The 16,700-nt window shown below is 44.3% G+C and overlaps 1 protein-coding gene across 4 annotated transcripts in view; it reads left to right on the top strand.

Annotated features, from left to right (window-relative positions):
- The window catches only part of Apba1 (amyloid beta precursor protein binding family A member 1), a 213,393-nt gene that overhangs the window by 18,193 nt on the left and 178,500 nt on the right, over positions 1-16,700 (top strand). The window lies entirely within an intron of this gene.

The following is a 16,700-nucleotide window of genomic DNA, read 5'->3' on the forward strand; positions in this document are numbered from 1 at the left end:
AGACATGACAGTGCCGTCGTGTGACAGGGAGGTCCATCCTGGGCCACCTGTCTGGGAAGGTGACTTGGGCAGGGGGGAAAGCCTGCCTCAAGACCTTGGGAAAGAAGAGGGTGTCTTCAAGGGACAGTGAGGGTCTTTTGGCTGCAGATTGATCTCCAGGGTACCCCAAGGATCCCCTTTATTGTGCAAACAGCAGGAAGCCATTTTAGCATTTCAAATAAAGACCTGCTCAGATCTGTTACTTTCTCAGAACCCAGCCTGGAAAGGGGCTGAAAGAGAAAACACAGTTCTAATTTTACAGGGTGAAAAGTTGCTTTTCATTCAGAGGCTGCTCTGGAAGCGAGGGGAGTTGTAAAACGTGCTGAAGTGAAGCCCGCTGGGCGCAGGAGGCCAGGGAATGAGGGACAGCAAGTCTGAGGACAGACTCCCAGGCTTCAGCCACTAAACAGGAAGCAACATTTTTTAGAATTCTTTAGTTGAGAGGGTAGGAAGTAAAGACTATGTTCAGCTGAGTATGAGGACCCCAGGAAAGAGTTAGGCTCTTGGACATATGATCTAAAACTCCAAGGGGCATCACACATCAGTGGGTTTTTTAATTAAGCATCACAGGTTTAGAAATTAAACTCATGAACCCGCACAGATGTTTTGAGCTTTGGGAGATCAAGTTCTCTCAAAAGACAGCATGAAAGAGCTGGAGAGATTACTCAGTGGATAAGATCAGTGGCTCCAGAAGACCCAGGTTTGATTTTCAGCACCTTATTTCAGCTCACAATGTCCCATTGCCACAGTTCCAGGGGATTCTATACTTTCTGGCCTTTGTGTACACAGACACATACATACACATAGAATTAAAACAACAACAAGGAGCTATGTGTGGTGCTACGTGCCTGTAATCCCAGAAATGGAGAGCCTGGGGCCATAGGATCACCCATGGCCAGTCTGAGCTTTGTACTGAGAAGCAGAAAACACAAACAACTAAGCAAAACTCCAGCAGCATGGCTGAGAGCTGAAGCAGGCTACCAGGAGGGAGGGTATCTGGACTTGCCCGGTTCAAGGGCACATGACTCTAGGGGAGGAGGACCGCCTTGAAGTCCTCAGGCTGTGTGTCTTTGTAATGGCTGGTGTGCTATGCCCTCAACATTGAAACCCTCCTCGTGGTTTAAACTGTCACCATTGCACTGTGAACAGATAGCTTGAGAAGAGAAATGGCCGAGCAGATGTGCTTTCCCGGTCTGTGTTTGATGTTTTTACTGTTTGTCTAGGTGGGCAGTGCATATAGACAGGTGTAAGCGTATGTTTCCATGTGAACCTGGGTAGCAGTGAAGTTTGTGGCCTCCTGCGCTGATTGACTAGAAAAGCAACGTCAGGGCAGAGCTGTCCCTGCACAGGGCAGTTTAATCAAGTGCTCCTGGTCCATCCGACCCAGTCTCCTGAGTGGTCTCATTCTTCACACTTTTCTCATCTCCCTTTTGCTTTCTCCCAGTCACCACTCCTGGTGAGAAACACAGAGGCCAGAAGCCCCGGGCCAGCAACTGGGATGTAGCCGGAAGGAAGGGTTGAGCACTCTGCTCCCTTCCTGCCAGGTGACAAGCCTCCAGCTAGCTGAACACTCTGAGCAGAGTACCTGAGGACCTTGCAGTCCTGGCCTGTGAGCACTGCCTCTAGCAACCTCACCCTGGTACCCCTGTACCAGCCACCAAAGCCCAGGCATGCTCCACACCTCGTTCAGAAAGGGCTACCGAAGCCTCACTCCTCACTCAGCACCGTTTGTTGGGTTTCCTGGAAAACAATTCTGCAAGAATGGTTTAGGGGAGAATTGTAGAGAGCCCAGTAAAGGTTTCCATTTTGTGTGTCCGTGTCCTTACATTTCTATAGCATGTAGTCTGGTGCTTTCTGGAAGCCACTTTAATTTGGTGAGATTTGTCTTTCTGTTTAATGGCATGAGTGTCTGAAATTACTGCTTTTGTGACCTTGAATTATAACCTAAGAATAAATTTGGGGAGGACACAGTCAGGAAATGCAAGAAAGAAGGGGCTGGCTTTGGTTATTGGCCACCCTGAAAGCTGCCAAATGAAGATTATGTATAGTATCTGGCATATGCCTGGCTCCTTCATTGTTTTTGAAGCATTTGCCATATCCGGCTACCTTGTAAAATGCTAATACTCTTTTGGGAGGACCCATGTGTCTTTATGGATTGATTTTAAGAGTTTTAAATTGATTTTAAGATTGACTTCTAAAATTTCCTTTATCTGAGAGATGTAAGAGCAGAAGAATAACTGAGCATTTTGTGTACTAGGACTGACTGACTTCCCATATATACAAGCCAATACATATGACCACGTTATGTCTCTAGAGCGATGGAGCAAATCCAAGGCAGAGTGATGACAAACACTGTGACTGACATGGGGAGGCCATCTTAGATATGATCATCAGAGAAGACCCCATAAAGTGAGGGAGAAAGCCCTGTGAATATCTGTGGGAAGAGCCCTCTAGGCAGGGGCAGCAGGAAGTACAAAGGCGTGCATGCAGGAATATGCTTGGAGAGGAAGATCGTGGGTGTATGAAGCGGTAGTCGGCGGTCAGCTTCAAGTGGGCTTCCTAAGTCAGGGGCTAACCACTTCTCTGCACCGTCTTCGCTCCGTGAACACTATCTTCCAAGTGAACTCACTCGTTCACTGGACACTGGGCCTTCCGACATGAGCCCTGGGTATATAGCCGAATAGATGTCATGATCAATCGGTTGGAATGATTCTCCTGAGAGGGTGGATTTAAGACTTGATGGAGTAGTTAGAAGACCAACTAGACGGGCAGGCTTTAGCTTCTGTGCAGAGGAATAGTGAGGAGATATGAGACAGAAAGGGAAGGAAGCAGAAACAAGAGCATGGGCCTGAGGAGGACAGACTGCCGGATCCCAGTCCCAAGTCATCCTGAAGCCCCTTTGTGTTCTCACGACTCAAATGGCAACATACAACCATCTATACTCCAGTAAGGGGATCTGACGTTCTCTTCTGGCCTCTGCAGGTACTCTATGCACACGCATCATGCACAGACATACATGCAGAGATAACACTAATACATACAAAATAAAATATGATTAAATTGAAATATAAAAGACTCATATCACCTGGAAAAGGTTCTTGTGTCCCTTAGCCATTCCTGAAGCCCCAAGAACCGCTTCCCCTCAGTCTACGGCAGCACTCATGGGCTTTCTGTGCTTACAAAATTGCATTTTTTATGAAATTTCATATGAATTGAATCTTATAATATGTAGTCTTTTGTACCTACCTTATTTTTTTTTCATTCAGCCTGATACTTAGAGATTAAATCCCTGTTGTGAGCGTCTGTCGTTTGTTCTTTTTATTGCTAAATGTATTCCATTACCACAGTTTTTTAAGCCATTCATTACTTGACGTGTATCTTGGTTATTCCTCTCTTCTACTACTAAAAGAATTTATGGTCGTGGGTCTAAACATTCGGCTTCAGCCTGAGCGAGAGATAAGAAGAAGACACAGGAACGAAGCAGACGTGAGAGGCAGAAGTCATTACAGATGCTCATCATAGAGCAAGTGCTTGCTGGATTCTGTAACCAGCTGTGTTAGACTGGAGGTGCGTGTGTAGGTGGAGGGAGAAACGTAGAGCGAATACAGAGGAGGGAGAGAGTGAGACGGAGAGAAAAGACACACAGAATGAAGGAGTGCTACAGAGGAATTGGTGAACTGTAGACAGACGATAAATCTAATGTCTTTGGGCCAGGTTAGCAGCCTGGAGACCCAGGGAGGCGTGCAAAGCTTGGGTTCGGTGGTGTTTGCTGGTGGAATGCCTTCTCACTCGGGAGTCAGGATTTGTTTCATTAAAGCTGTCAGCTGCTTGCCTGAGGCTCGCCTGCATCATGGGTGTAATCTGATTTGCACGGCTTCAACCATTAAATGTTAATCTCATAAAAAAAAATCTTCACGGATATATAGCGAATGTCTGGTCAAATATCTAGGTGTCTGTATGTCTTTTACCACACACTGCATTGTATTTATAACAATAATGCCGAATCATTTTTCTATGTAGCAACCGGCCATTGTGTGTTTGCTTTAGCAAAGTGTCCGTTTAAGTAGCTTGCTTTTCTTTTTAGTGGCTTGTTTATCTTAGTGGCTTGCGAAAGTTGTTTACATGCTGCAGGTGCAGGTCCTTCGCTGTGCACGGCTGTGCAGATATCATTCCTTCTAACACCTGTCTAATTTTCTTAAGTCTTTAGAAGGATAGGAGTTCTAACTTTTGAAAAAGTCAAAACAGTCGGTTGTGTTTCCTCCCCTTTTCCCGGCGGTCTAGAAGAGTGTGAGCCCATCTATGTCCTAGGACCTACTCAGGAAGGCACCGAGGAGCCTAAGGAAATAGCATCTGTCACAGATTCCTGGGTTCCTGGGTATCTGGAGTGACTATAACTCCATTCTCACTTCTCTTCCTGCCATGATTTAAATGTTCCTCCAGCACACAGGAATGGGGCCTTTGAGGGACAACTCCGGTGAGATAAAGTCACCAGAGAGGTGCCCACATTGTGGGACTGGTGACTGTCAGCTTTTGTTTTCACACTGTGAGCATCTTTATGCAGTATTTAAGCTGTTGTTTTTAACCCCAAACCAGAGGCCTTTCCCCTCTGCTTTCTTCTAGAGTCGTCATCGCCATCTCTCGCACGCAGGTCTCTCTGACCCGGATCAGATTAATTTCTGGATATAGTAAGAAGAGGACATCCAAGTTCTTTTGTCTTTTTTTCTTTTCTCTTAACTCCTCTTCCTTTTCTTTCTTCCCTTCTTTCTCAGACTAGGGATTGAATTTAGGACTTTTACACATGCTAGGCAAGTATTCTACCACTGGACGGTGCCCCAACCTCTTTATCCTCCATAAGTAAGGAACTGGTTGTTCCAGTGTCGGTTTTTTTTTTTTAAAAAAAATTCATTCCCCCATTGAATTATCTAAACACCTCTCCTGTAAATCAACGTCTCCTATCTGGCAAGTTATCTCTGAGCTCTATTCTGTTCTGTTGACCTAGCATTGGTCTTGGGCTAATGTCACACTGCAGCTTTGCTATAAGTCCTAAATTCAGCTTGTCTCTGCCTATGATTTATAATAAAGTCTTTAGCATTTCCACACAACTTTTAGAACCCACATACCAATTTCTCTAGGAAACACCGTTGGGATTTGTCTGCTACTATAAGGACTCTGTAGCTCCGTTGGGCATGATTGGCATGTAACACTATTGAGTCTTCCAACCCATAGAGGAAGATCTTCCAACATACTATTTCTCCCTTAATCCCTTTTACCAATGGTTTATCATTCCTACTGCACTTACTCTGTGAAATTAATCTGTAAGTGTGTGAGTTTGGATGTTTCCACTTTAATTCCAACTTCTAGCCATTGTGGTACATAAAAACCGCAACTGATAATTTTATATTGGCCATATATTTTGTAACATTGCTAAACCCAGGAGCTTTATAACTTACATATGTTACTAGGAATTTTCAAAATAGATGATCATGTCATCAGCAAATAACACATTTTACTTTTTTATTTCTTTTTTCCTGTCTATCACAGTGGCTAAGACCATCAGTACTGAATAGAAGTAATAAAAATAAGTGGTTTTTTTCACTGTTAAGTGCTGTGTTAGCTGTAGGGCTTTTAGTTGCTGCCCTTTGTCAAGGTCAGTCTATTTCTAGTTCTCTGAGAGCTTTTATTACAGATGTGAGTGGAATTTGGTGAAACGATATTTTTTTGCATGCATTGAGATGATTGTGTGGCTTTTTAAACTGGCTATATAGCTCTAGGCAAGTTCCTTCCCCTCGTTCAAAATTTAGGGATAAGAATAGTTTTGCTGTGCCCGTTATATAACACGGGTGATGTCCAGTGTAGAATCTAGTACTCAGCAGCAAATTTAAATTGGTGGATCTTCACAACAGCACTATATACATTAAATAATTTTAAAGTTTTTGAAATATAAACTTATGTTATGAAGCAAGCCATTGCAAATTATATGAATCCCAATAATTATAAATTTCTACTAAGGGATGGCCTGCCTTTGTCTAAATCTATTTTGTTGTCCAAACATGAGAGCTCACAGTACTTCGTGATTTCCAAATAAGAAACTGTGTTTTAAAATTGTAATTGTTTCCAAGTAACTTTCCAAACAACTCCTTGGTTTACAGTACAGTGTGTGTGATGATATCAGGAATGGTATGTACACATGTGTACAAAGTAGATGTTATCACATCTGGGTAAGGCTTGCTGTAATTCATATTTTTCTTTCATCTGTCTCTCCCCTTCGTAATTTATTCAGAAAATAAAATGAAGTTTCTTTTCCTTGGAAGACGCCTCAGAACCTGGATTTTGTGCTTGCTCCTTTCACCAGAGGCACAGTTAGCATCCCTCTGGTCGCTGTAGTCTATGTAAACTGGAAGGAAGAGGTAGACATTTCATCGACTTCTACTTGTATCATTTTGGGGGAGATAATTTTAATTTTCTTTTCAATTGTTATTTTATTGGGAGCTTTTGAAATGATGGCACACAAATTTTTTTACCATTTTTGTATGTATTGGTTGAACACTTATCCTATAAAGAGACACTTATTCTTGTCGATATCTAGTTACTCTGAAGTATAATTCACACAGGCAAGGCAGAGCAAACACAAGCCCTCTGTCTCTGTGTTCCCTGGTTCGCAAAGTGAGGAGTTGATTTGCTACCACCAGTGAGCCAGCAAGGAAGAACAGTTGCCATGGACTGCAGTGCTGGGAATCTGAACACACTCGTGTTTCCATTCATGTGGGGCTGGCCAGCAGAGCCTGTTCCCTCAGTGTTCCTTGAAAAACTCCTGACGGTCTGTGATGGCCCCTTGCTTCTGGTGTCAAATGGTCCAGGGTCGTCTTCACATGTTCCGCTTCAGACCTGAAATCAGCCATGCTCCCTGAGCACTCTGGTTCTGTATATATTCAAAGATGGCACATTTCATGGCTTAGCGTGATCCCTCTCATTCACATTCAGTATGACAGGGTTGCTTCCATCGAAGAAGAAAAGTTCCTACAGGCTCAGGCATGAGAATCGATGGATGAATACAGTACCATAAAATGTCTTCTATCACAAATTCTCCATGCAAAATGGAAGCGTTTGTACTTAGAACTAATAGAATAATGTAAAGTAAATACAAGCAGCGGAGACTTGGATTGTGGCAGGAATGGAAGACTCTGTATATCTCGTTTAGTTCTCGGGCTCTTGATAACAACGCAAGCCCTCCAGCTTGAGAAGCCCCAGCTTAGTCGATAGCTCTATACTGCTCTCCAGTCACTTCGTTAAGTTTCACTCCTTATGTGTTTCTCACTGACCTTCTGAAAGGGCTCTGAGATATCTAAAGGCAAAATGTTTTTCCTGTCCTTCCTTAGACCCCCCCAAGCTTACCTTTTCTTATGTGAATCTTAATCACTTCCACGTGTCCCATCAATGTCAAATCTGAACAATGCCCTCATGTAAGCATGCACAGACCAACATGCACATACAGACTCTCACACTCACAAGCCAGCTGTTAATCTCATAAACACAGGGGATGTGAGGGCCAGGGGCAAGGTCTTCATTATTCACTTGACAAAGTATTTACTTGAGTGTTGTGTCCACGAAGCCAGATTCCCTAGTGCGTTCCAAATTTGATTGTCTGCACAGAAATCGGATTTGTATACAGCGATTCAGAACCCTGTCTCTTGAGTAAACAAAATTACAGCTCATCATTTGTTTTGTGCTTGGGAAGGAGGGACACCCTTGCTGCAGGTTGCTGAGGCTCCGTGTGGATATGGCAAGAGGTGTTTGTTGGTAATGGCGCCAGTTCTGAATCACGTGCCGCAATTAAACGGGGACATTGGCCCAGCTCACCTGATTTCCCTCGCCTTCCCTATGTTGTACTCCTTTTGCCTTTTCCCTCTGTTGAGCATCTCCAGTCTGGCTCCACGTTTAGATGTTGTCCACATTTTACTAACTTGTAACGTCAGCACTCCTTGTTCATAGTTTTGATTTTTAAAAATATTAAAACAGGGCCAGGCGGTGGTGGCGCACGCCTTTAATCCCAACACTCGGGAGGCAGAGGCAGGCGGATCTCTGTGAATTCGAGACCAGCCTGGTCTACAAGAGCTAGTTCCAGGACAGGCTCCAAAACCACAGAGAAACCCTGTCTCGAAAAACCAAAAAAAAAAAAAATTATCAAAACAGTTGGAGAGCTTGTGTGCGTGGCTGCCGGTGTTTGGGGTTCTCAAATAAATTTTCGGGAAACGTATAAGACAATCAGTTTCTCTGCGTGAGATCACACCACAGCTGCTTCGTTGCCCAAGCTTGCCCCACTGAGTTACAAAAGAGTGTTGTCCCCTTTCTTCCTGTGAGCTGATGGATTGTCGCTAACGCAGCACACAGACACCTATGGAATCATGGTCTCATATAGATTATGACCTAAAGGTGCAATTAATGATTAGCTCAGACTGTGAGGCTGAAATCTCAGGCTGGTGTCACCTTCTAAAATTACTCTGCCGGTTGGAATTAAGTGTTGCTGCCCTAGGGCATACGGTGCCCCCCAAGGGCCTGATTGCTAGCGGATGCCTCTCTAACTCCAGTTCCTCCGGGCTAGCTTGGACAAGATGAGGTAGCACCAGGGATGCTCGCCTTTGAGCTTGTTCTCCAGGGCAAGGTTTCAAGTCCCTCACGGATTGAGCTGGGTGGAGAGGCAACTGAACATCTGAGAGTCCATAGATCGGCAGATCCTCGGATCCCGGCCATTGTCAGAGGAAAGGGCATTTGCACGAACAGCCAGTGAAGCCAGCTGGTGGGTGCAGAGGCCTTCACATTGCCCTCCGTGTGAGCTGTCCTGCTCTGGTGGGAGACAAATTTGAAGCGGTGTGCTTTGTAGCGATTCCTGGCTGGTTCCGCTCCTCACTTTTCACTAGAATAAAGTGATCAAGGTGTCACCTTGCCGTCATTTTTTTTTTTTGAACAATCACATGTTTTGAAAAAACACATTTGACCCGTGTTGTATTTCAGCCGGGGTCCTAGCAGGAAATGTCCTCATCTACAAGAGTCTAATAAAAGGACCATCTGACACAGAATGTATCGAAAGGAACAAAATGAGTTAGGAAGCATCCTGGGGCTTGCAACAGACTTCTCTTCCGCTCTGCCTGATCAGGACCAGGAAATGGAGAACCAGAGGCTGCTAAGCCAGAGCCAAAGCTCAGGCGAAAACTTAGCCAGTGTGGTACCCGCCGGCTGGGAGGCACTGATAACCCAGAACTTACTTTTCTTCCTCCTTCCTCGCTTGATGTTCCCATTGACTGAAGCCCTCAGAAGCCAGAGCGGAGGTAGTTCACCGGCAGGAAGGCCAGCCTTGTGGAGCACAGACTAGGACAGCAGTCAGTGTGGATGCAGAAGGAAAATATCCACCAATGTCAACTTCCCGTAGTATACACACACGGAGGGTGATTTACACAGAGAAATGGCAAGGGAGGAAAAGGAGGATGCTTGCTATCAAATCCCTAAGCGTGCTTGAAAGGTGAGCTCCAGTGTCGGCAGGAGCAGTGGTGGCAGCTGTTGTCAGCGTAGTTGTCACCTCCCTGTTTATTAGGTGCTAACTTTGTGCCAAGCACTAGTCGAAGTATCTCATCTGTGTTAACGCTCTTGATTTTCCAGCCCATGAGATGTGGTGTAAGAAGCCCCGCGTTACAGAAGCATAGGGAACCGGATTCTCAGCAGCCAAGTTACAGGCTCCAAAGCTAGATGACTCCCCATCCCGTCTCTCCATAAAGAAAAAGCACATAAAATATGGCCGAGGAGTGAGGCTTTGCAGTTCCACAAAGATTAATACTTATTTTTGGTTGTTACCTCAAAAGGTAACTTCAGAAGTTTGGTGTACTTGAAATCTCCTTTCATGGGGAAGAATTTTAGGCCAGATTTATAAAGCAGGGTCAACTAAGTTGCTTATGGGTCATTCACAATGACCATGCCCACAACTTTAAAAGTATCTTTCCCCATTTATGTTACTTTTCTTTCCCTTGTTGTTCAGACAGAAGATGTTTTCCTGAGCTTCGGAGGTTATCTGTTAAGTCCTAGGCATGGTTGTGAATTTATCTTGTGAATGGTAAATAATTTCATATTCATAGTAGCCTCACAAGGCAGCTATTAAAATCTCCCTTTTGCAGGTGATGGGATTCAGACCTGGACACGTGGCGTGTTATTAGAGGTCATGTCATTAGGAAGTGCAAGCTCTGGCAGGTCTCCACCACTGTGTTCCCTGTGGACTAAAGGAATGTTCCCACGCCAAAATCAGTAAGGCTGTTAGATAAACCTCCAGTGCATCAAACGCCTAAGTATATTTTCATATTGACATCTATATTCATTCATGGATCTTTTCCACAATGGGTAGTTGAGGGGCATCCAGGAATGGCAGGAGAAAGTGAGGATGGCAGTGATGACAGGGAAGGAAATTGCTTCCAGAAAGAAAGTGTGGCCATCTCTGCCAGCGACAACAGAACGTTCGATGAGCAGAGGCCACATGCCTCTTGCATTTGGCTATGTAGACCATTGGTAGCTTTCAAGAGAGGTGTTGGGCAGATACTCAATGACGGAGAGGCAAAGAGTAGTTGGAGGGGTCGGGGTCAGACAAGGGGCTTCATTGTCTAGATTCATTGTTTGGGGCATCACGGGGAGGAAGAAAATGAGTGGTAACCAGAAGTGGGAGAGAGTTAAGAGCATGTGTTTGAAACTCGAGTGGTGTCCAGAGTTCAGTAGCTTAGCAGAGAAGCAACTGAGGATCCAGGCAACTTAGATGACCTGGCCCTGCTCCTGGCGTAGGTCCTGATGCTTGATCACCATGCCCCCTCACTCGGGTTTACTGTTTAGACCTCTGTGCTACATGGTCTGATGCTGGGACCTTTGTGTTTACAGTGCCCACTCCTGTTCTGCTTGTAGGTCCAAGTACATTTGGATGCTTGTGGGCACTGTAATCTCAGCTAAAGTTTCATTTTCTCAGAAAGGACTTTCCTGGCTACTTCACTTAGGGCAGTCCCCTCCAACTCTATACGTCTCTCTGTCTCTTGAATCTATGGTCCCTACTTCATAGACCATTTCCTCCCTCAGATCTGCTCAGATGGCACCTCATTGGTGCTCAGCCTGAATACCCCATTTGCCATTGTGACCCACTGCCCTCACATAACACTTCCAGGCACCTTCCCGCTCAGTGTCTGCTTACATTTTTAACAAAGAGCACACTAGTTTTCATCACAGCATATAACCCAGTGCTCTTTATAATTACGTACCTGTCCCTTCACAGATAAGGTGTGATCTCCGTGATGGTGGGCATCCCTGCCTTCTTTGTTTGCTGACATAATTCAGGCTCCACAGCACTGCCTGGCAGGGTGTAGAACCTCACTTATATATTTGTTTGAAATAGTCTAACTTGAGTCTCAGAAATCACCTTAATCTGTTGTTTGCTTCCTTGTTCACTATCTGGAGTGCAGCAGGGGCCTATAACAGGAAGGTCACTTGTTTGTCCCGGCTGCCCAGAACCAAAATAATTACACAGAAGCCATATTCTTTAAAACACTGCTTGGCCCATTAGCTCTAGCTTCTTATTGGTTAACTCTTATATTAATTCAATCCATTTCTATTAATCTGTATATTGCCACGTGGCAGTGGCTTTCCAGGTAAAATTCCCAGGGTCTGTCTCTGTTGGCTCCATGGTGTCTCTCTGACTCTGTGTTCTTTCTCCCAGCATGCCATTTATCCCCTCCTCCCCCCCCCCCCCCCCCCGCCTAGCTCTGTTTCCCTACAGCTCTGCTGTAGGCCCAAAGCAGTTCCTTTATTAACCAATGAAAGCAACACATAAACAGAAGGGCCTCCTACACCAGGGGCCTACTAGTTTGACATTCTGTCCCAGTACACAATAGCTACATGCACACATGCTATGTGATTGGTGACTTCATCCCCTAAAGTGGCCAAACACCCAGTCTTTGACCCTTTGACCTGCCTCAGACACAGATGATCGACAATTCTCAGCTTGGACTCTCAGTTCACAGATCTCTGTCGTGCCTCACCCCTAGAGAAATTTCTAGGACAGCAACATCCCCAGTAACACAAAACATGCCGCTTACTTCATCTTATGCAGCTTGACATTCTTATATAGATGACTTTGTGCCCATCCTTAGTGCCTTTGGAATGCTTTAGAAATCACTGTTCAAAACTGAAGCTTACTCATGATTCGTTAGCATCAGAAAGAAACTTAGAAACTATTTGCATCTATAGGATGTACCATGATTGATATTGGAAATAGTCTGATGTTAACATCTGTTATCTGATCATCGTATGAAGTAAAACTTCAGCTAAATTCTCCAAATATTAGCTAATCTTGGCATTGGTCAACTATTTCAATGGCATTCAAGAAGTGATGGAGTGTACCAACAGAATCCTGAGCACACACTGAATATGTTTCAAAGTCAGAATTAATTTCAGTTCTGATTTTAGTCTGCTTTGTTGTAGGGACCACATGTTTCTAATGCTGCTGTTTATGCAGTTTTTTCTTTTTAAAAAAACTTACGTGGTTAACTTTTGACATCCTACTTTTTAAAAAAAGGTATGAAATTTTCAGGATTATAGAGAATGTAATTAATAGAGGAATAGATTAATACACAAAGGATCACAGCCCTGTTCAAGTAGCTTCAGGGTGGAAGATCTTGTGAGGTGGGTGGGCTTCTTCATTTTAATTTACTTCTAATCAAGAACTCTTCTAGGAGCTCACGGCTAAAGAGACCATGGAGTCTTGCTTGCAAGTCGTCAGCAGATGAAGACAAATTGATTGTCTCTTGCTCTTCTTCATTTCCAGTAACTTCAAGTGAAGCTACTTAGAAGCTTCCTGTTTAGTGTAATAAGATTTTGGGACATGTCACTAGAGCCGTTATTTTTCATTATCTGCTTCAGAAGTTGCTCTGGCTAATACACTTTCCATCGTAGAACTCAGAGCATCTAAGAAGCTAACAGACATCCTTTGGAGCATTCCACAGGGCTCAGACGGCTCTGTGTTAGGCTTTCTAAATGTGTCTTCCTATGATTTCTTTCTTCAATTTTTTTTTTAAAAGAGGGCAATTGACAAGGAGTCCTTCAGAGAGACTTAGGCTGACTGGTTCAGTGTAAGGACAGACAGGACCCTCGTTTCTTCTCTCAGTGTATGGTCTTCTGTTCCTGCATAGCACGCCACTATGTATTTAGCAGCTTAAATCAACACATCCCTGGCCACACATTTGCCATGGGGCAGAAAGCTGGGCCTAGACCAGGATGTCACAAAGCTGCAGTCAAGGTGCTTTCCTGTGCATGTTCCAGTCTGCACAGGAAGGCTCTGCTTCCATGCTCGCTCAGGGGCTGTCTTAGTAACTGTGACTGCTACCGAGGAGTCAGCCTCTTGCTGTTTATAGACCAGGTTCTACCCGCAGTTACTCTCAACAAGGCCACATATAGGAGAAAAACGGAGTCTCTGGGGTCACCATGGGGTTCTGCTCCACTATTCAAGTGTTCCATACTCCCAGCACGTCTGATCTTTGGTTATCATATTACGTCTTTTCCTAAGGAAGCAATGACAGAAGGCAAGGCACTGACTGGGCCTCTTTTTGGTTCCTAGGTATGCGACTAATTTATGTTCCATAATTCTTTCCATCGTGGCTCCCCCGTGGTTCTTCAGGGTGTGGTGAGAGCTCCTGAGGGTATCAGAGGGAAACAGAGACTGCGCTAGAGGAAGGGAGAGTTTGGCTAGCTGTCCTCCATGCTTCGTGTGGCAGTAACCGTATTTCTGCTCGGCTTCTCATTATGCCACCCAGGAAAGCCATTTAGGTTATAACAACAAATTAACACCCAGATGGTCCACACTCTGTTGAAAGGGCCCTACAGTTAGGAGAAGCTTGTCCCACCCACAGTTTCTTGCTTTTTGCTATAAAATTAGAGTGTCTGCCCTCTCATGTGAGCCGGGAGAGGAAAGGCATATCCCCCGAGAGCTAGTTAATGGAAGAATTGTTTTTCAGAGTCTGGCTGAGAGAGAAGAAAGGACAAATAGAAATCCTAGGGTGAGTGTTACTGTACTGCACTATAACGAACCTAAAGGCAGCGGCATCTGATAATTTAAAGGGGAAAACAGAAAGAAAAAAAATACAGTGACCTTTTCCAAAATTTTTAGCAGTATTATTTATTGAGACATTTAAAATTCTCTAAAATTTAGGATCCATGTGTGTATAATTACAATGTAGCTTATTCCTGTTTGTGTTCTTACTAATGGCTTGCTTTTAAGGCATTTTAAGAAAGGCCCACAGACAGCGTTGGTTTTATTCAGAATAAAGAATAGGTCGCTAGTGTGTCACATTGATTGAAAGGCACTTGGGAACACTGACAGGCAGAATTATGGAGGGAGGAATTACAAAAGTAAAGGCATTGTTTGAAATAACCATGCTGAATTTGTCCAAGTCTCCCCCCACCCCCCATAAATACTGTTTTTTCTCCCTCTGGCCTCAGGATTATAAGCTTTGGGGATGTATGGGCTGGCATTAGTAGGTAAATATATGAGGAGAGATACCACTGGCTTTTATGGTTAGCAGCATGCCTTGGGACATGAATATAAAATCATAATAATTCTTTCTTCTCTTAGATTTGGAAAGGTCATATGCCAATTCCATTCTCTGCAGGAGGCTTGGCCAAGCCTTACGAGTAAATGCCTACTCACAGACTGAAGTGCCGGGCGCTTCTCAGAATTGCGCTGCCAAGGAACAGCCGTGCAGCTTTCCCAGTCTGTGTTTCTCAGGTGCTGTCTGTGCAGGGTGGCTCATAGTGCATTGTCGCTCTCTTGCGTGTTATGTGCATATCTGTGCCTCCTCTACTGTAAGGGGAGGGTGATTGCATATTCAAATGGAGGAATCGTGATTAGAAAATTCAATTTTTATTTATAATTTCCCCACCACCATCTTTTATACCATACTTTAATAGTACCAATAACTTCTAATGTACATTTTTCAAATAATAGTATTTCCCATGCACTTGATGTTTCAAGTGCTTTATAATCTAAATCTAAGTCAGCATAGCTGCCCTTACCTTCTGGCCAAGGCTCATGGCTGAAGTTTGGCTTGTCTGTAGCTGTCCTTACCTTATGGCCAGTGCTCATGGCTGAAACTCGGCTTGTATGTAGCTGCCCTTACCTTATGGCCAGTGCTCATGGCTGAAGCTTGGCTTGTCTTCAGCTTAGTCTCAGGCTATGCAGGATGCACCTGTTCCTTGATGGCCTTTTAGCTCCTGAAGTATATTTCAAATCCCCCACTTATTTGAGAACAATACTACATACTAAATACTTGAATAATTGTTTCAAATGACCCAGACTAACCTTTCAATGGTAATGTTTGAGTCTCCCCAAGAAACCTCAGGAAAATTCAGTAAAACCTTTCCAGATGACTGGGTCATGCCAGATACACCGACCCAATAATGTACTTAGAAATGAATCTGCTCAACTTATTCTCAAAGAGTCACTTAGGCACCCATGACACGCAAGCCTGGTGGCATGCATTACACCCTTGCACATTCAAGGTGACTGTGTGCACTGACTGAGCCAAACTTTTCATAGCCGGGAACCTTGCTTTGACTCAGTATCACAGAAAACAAATGAATGTGTGAACTCTGAGTTAATTAAATTAGACCTGGCAGAGGACCGTGATTTAAATTGGCTGGGTCTGTGAGTGACACACTTCTGAACCCAAATGCTTGAGTCCTAAGATTTTTTTTGTCCAAGATGTAGCATTCATCAGACACCTTCAGGGTTTCCCTTATTCACCAGCCTGTGGGCTTACTGCGTGCCAGTCATAGCTCTAGACTGGAAATGTCTCAGTGATCAGCAGAGGCAAGTCCTAGAAGCTAAGGCACAGATACTCCACTTACAGCAATTAAAAAAAGTATAGATTCATTTTAAAAAGCAGAAACCGGAAATCAGTCCTGTGTAGATAATCAATCAGGTTGTCAGGATCAAGGGGGAGGGTCAGGAACTTTAGGTTGAGAAGCCCGGAAGGTTTCACTGGAAAACGCTACTTTGAATGAGATCCCAGCATCTGGAGGGATGGACTGTGGGGCAGGAGAAGGGAGAAGACATTCCAGAAGTTTGCGCTGGTGCACTCGCGGTGTGTTCGAGGATAGGTCAAAGCTTTTGTGACAGCGATGTATCCGGAAAGAGAAAGACGGTTTAAAATAAAGGCCAGCCTTTGTGTAGCTTACGGAGAAACTTGAGTTTAAGTGCTGATATAACCAAAAGATCCCTGAAATGTAGCGTGGAAGCCAGAGGCCTGGGAGGCTTCTGCTGGGCCTTGGTTCTTTCCTTGTAGCTCTGAGTATAACAAAGGCTGGCTGTGACCTGTTTTTTTTCCTTTCCAATGGGAATTTGACATACTTTTTCTTTGTTGTTGCTGGCTATCTAAGCATCTGTATATCTGTATTTGTGGAAAACTGTAAATTCTGCTTGGTTCTTTATGCTTGTGACCTTTGATCACATTGGGGTCGCACTGCTATAAATTTGTGTGAAGACTGATGTAGTGTCTTTGAAATTTGACTTTAGCAGATTGCATTCTAAAACTCAGAACGTGTTTAGTCTTCCGATGAGGCAGGTCTAGTTGGGTGAGAGCGCGAACCAGGTC

Source organism: Microtus pennsylvanicus, chromosome 5, assembly GCF_037038515.1.
Source record: "Microtus pennsylvanicus isolate mMicPen1 chromosome 5, mMicPen1.hap1, whole genome shotgun sequence".
Lineage (NCBI taxonomy): Eukaryota > Metazoa > Chordata > Mammalia > Rodentia > Cricetidae > Microtus > Microtus pennsylvanicus.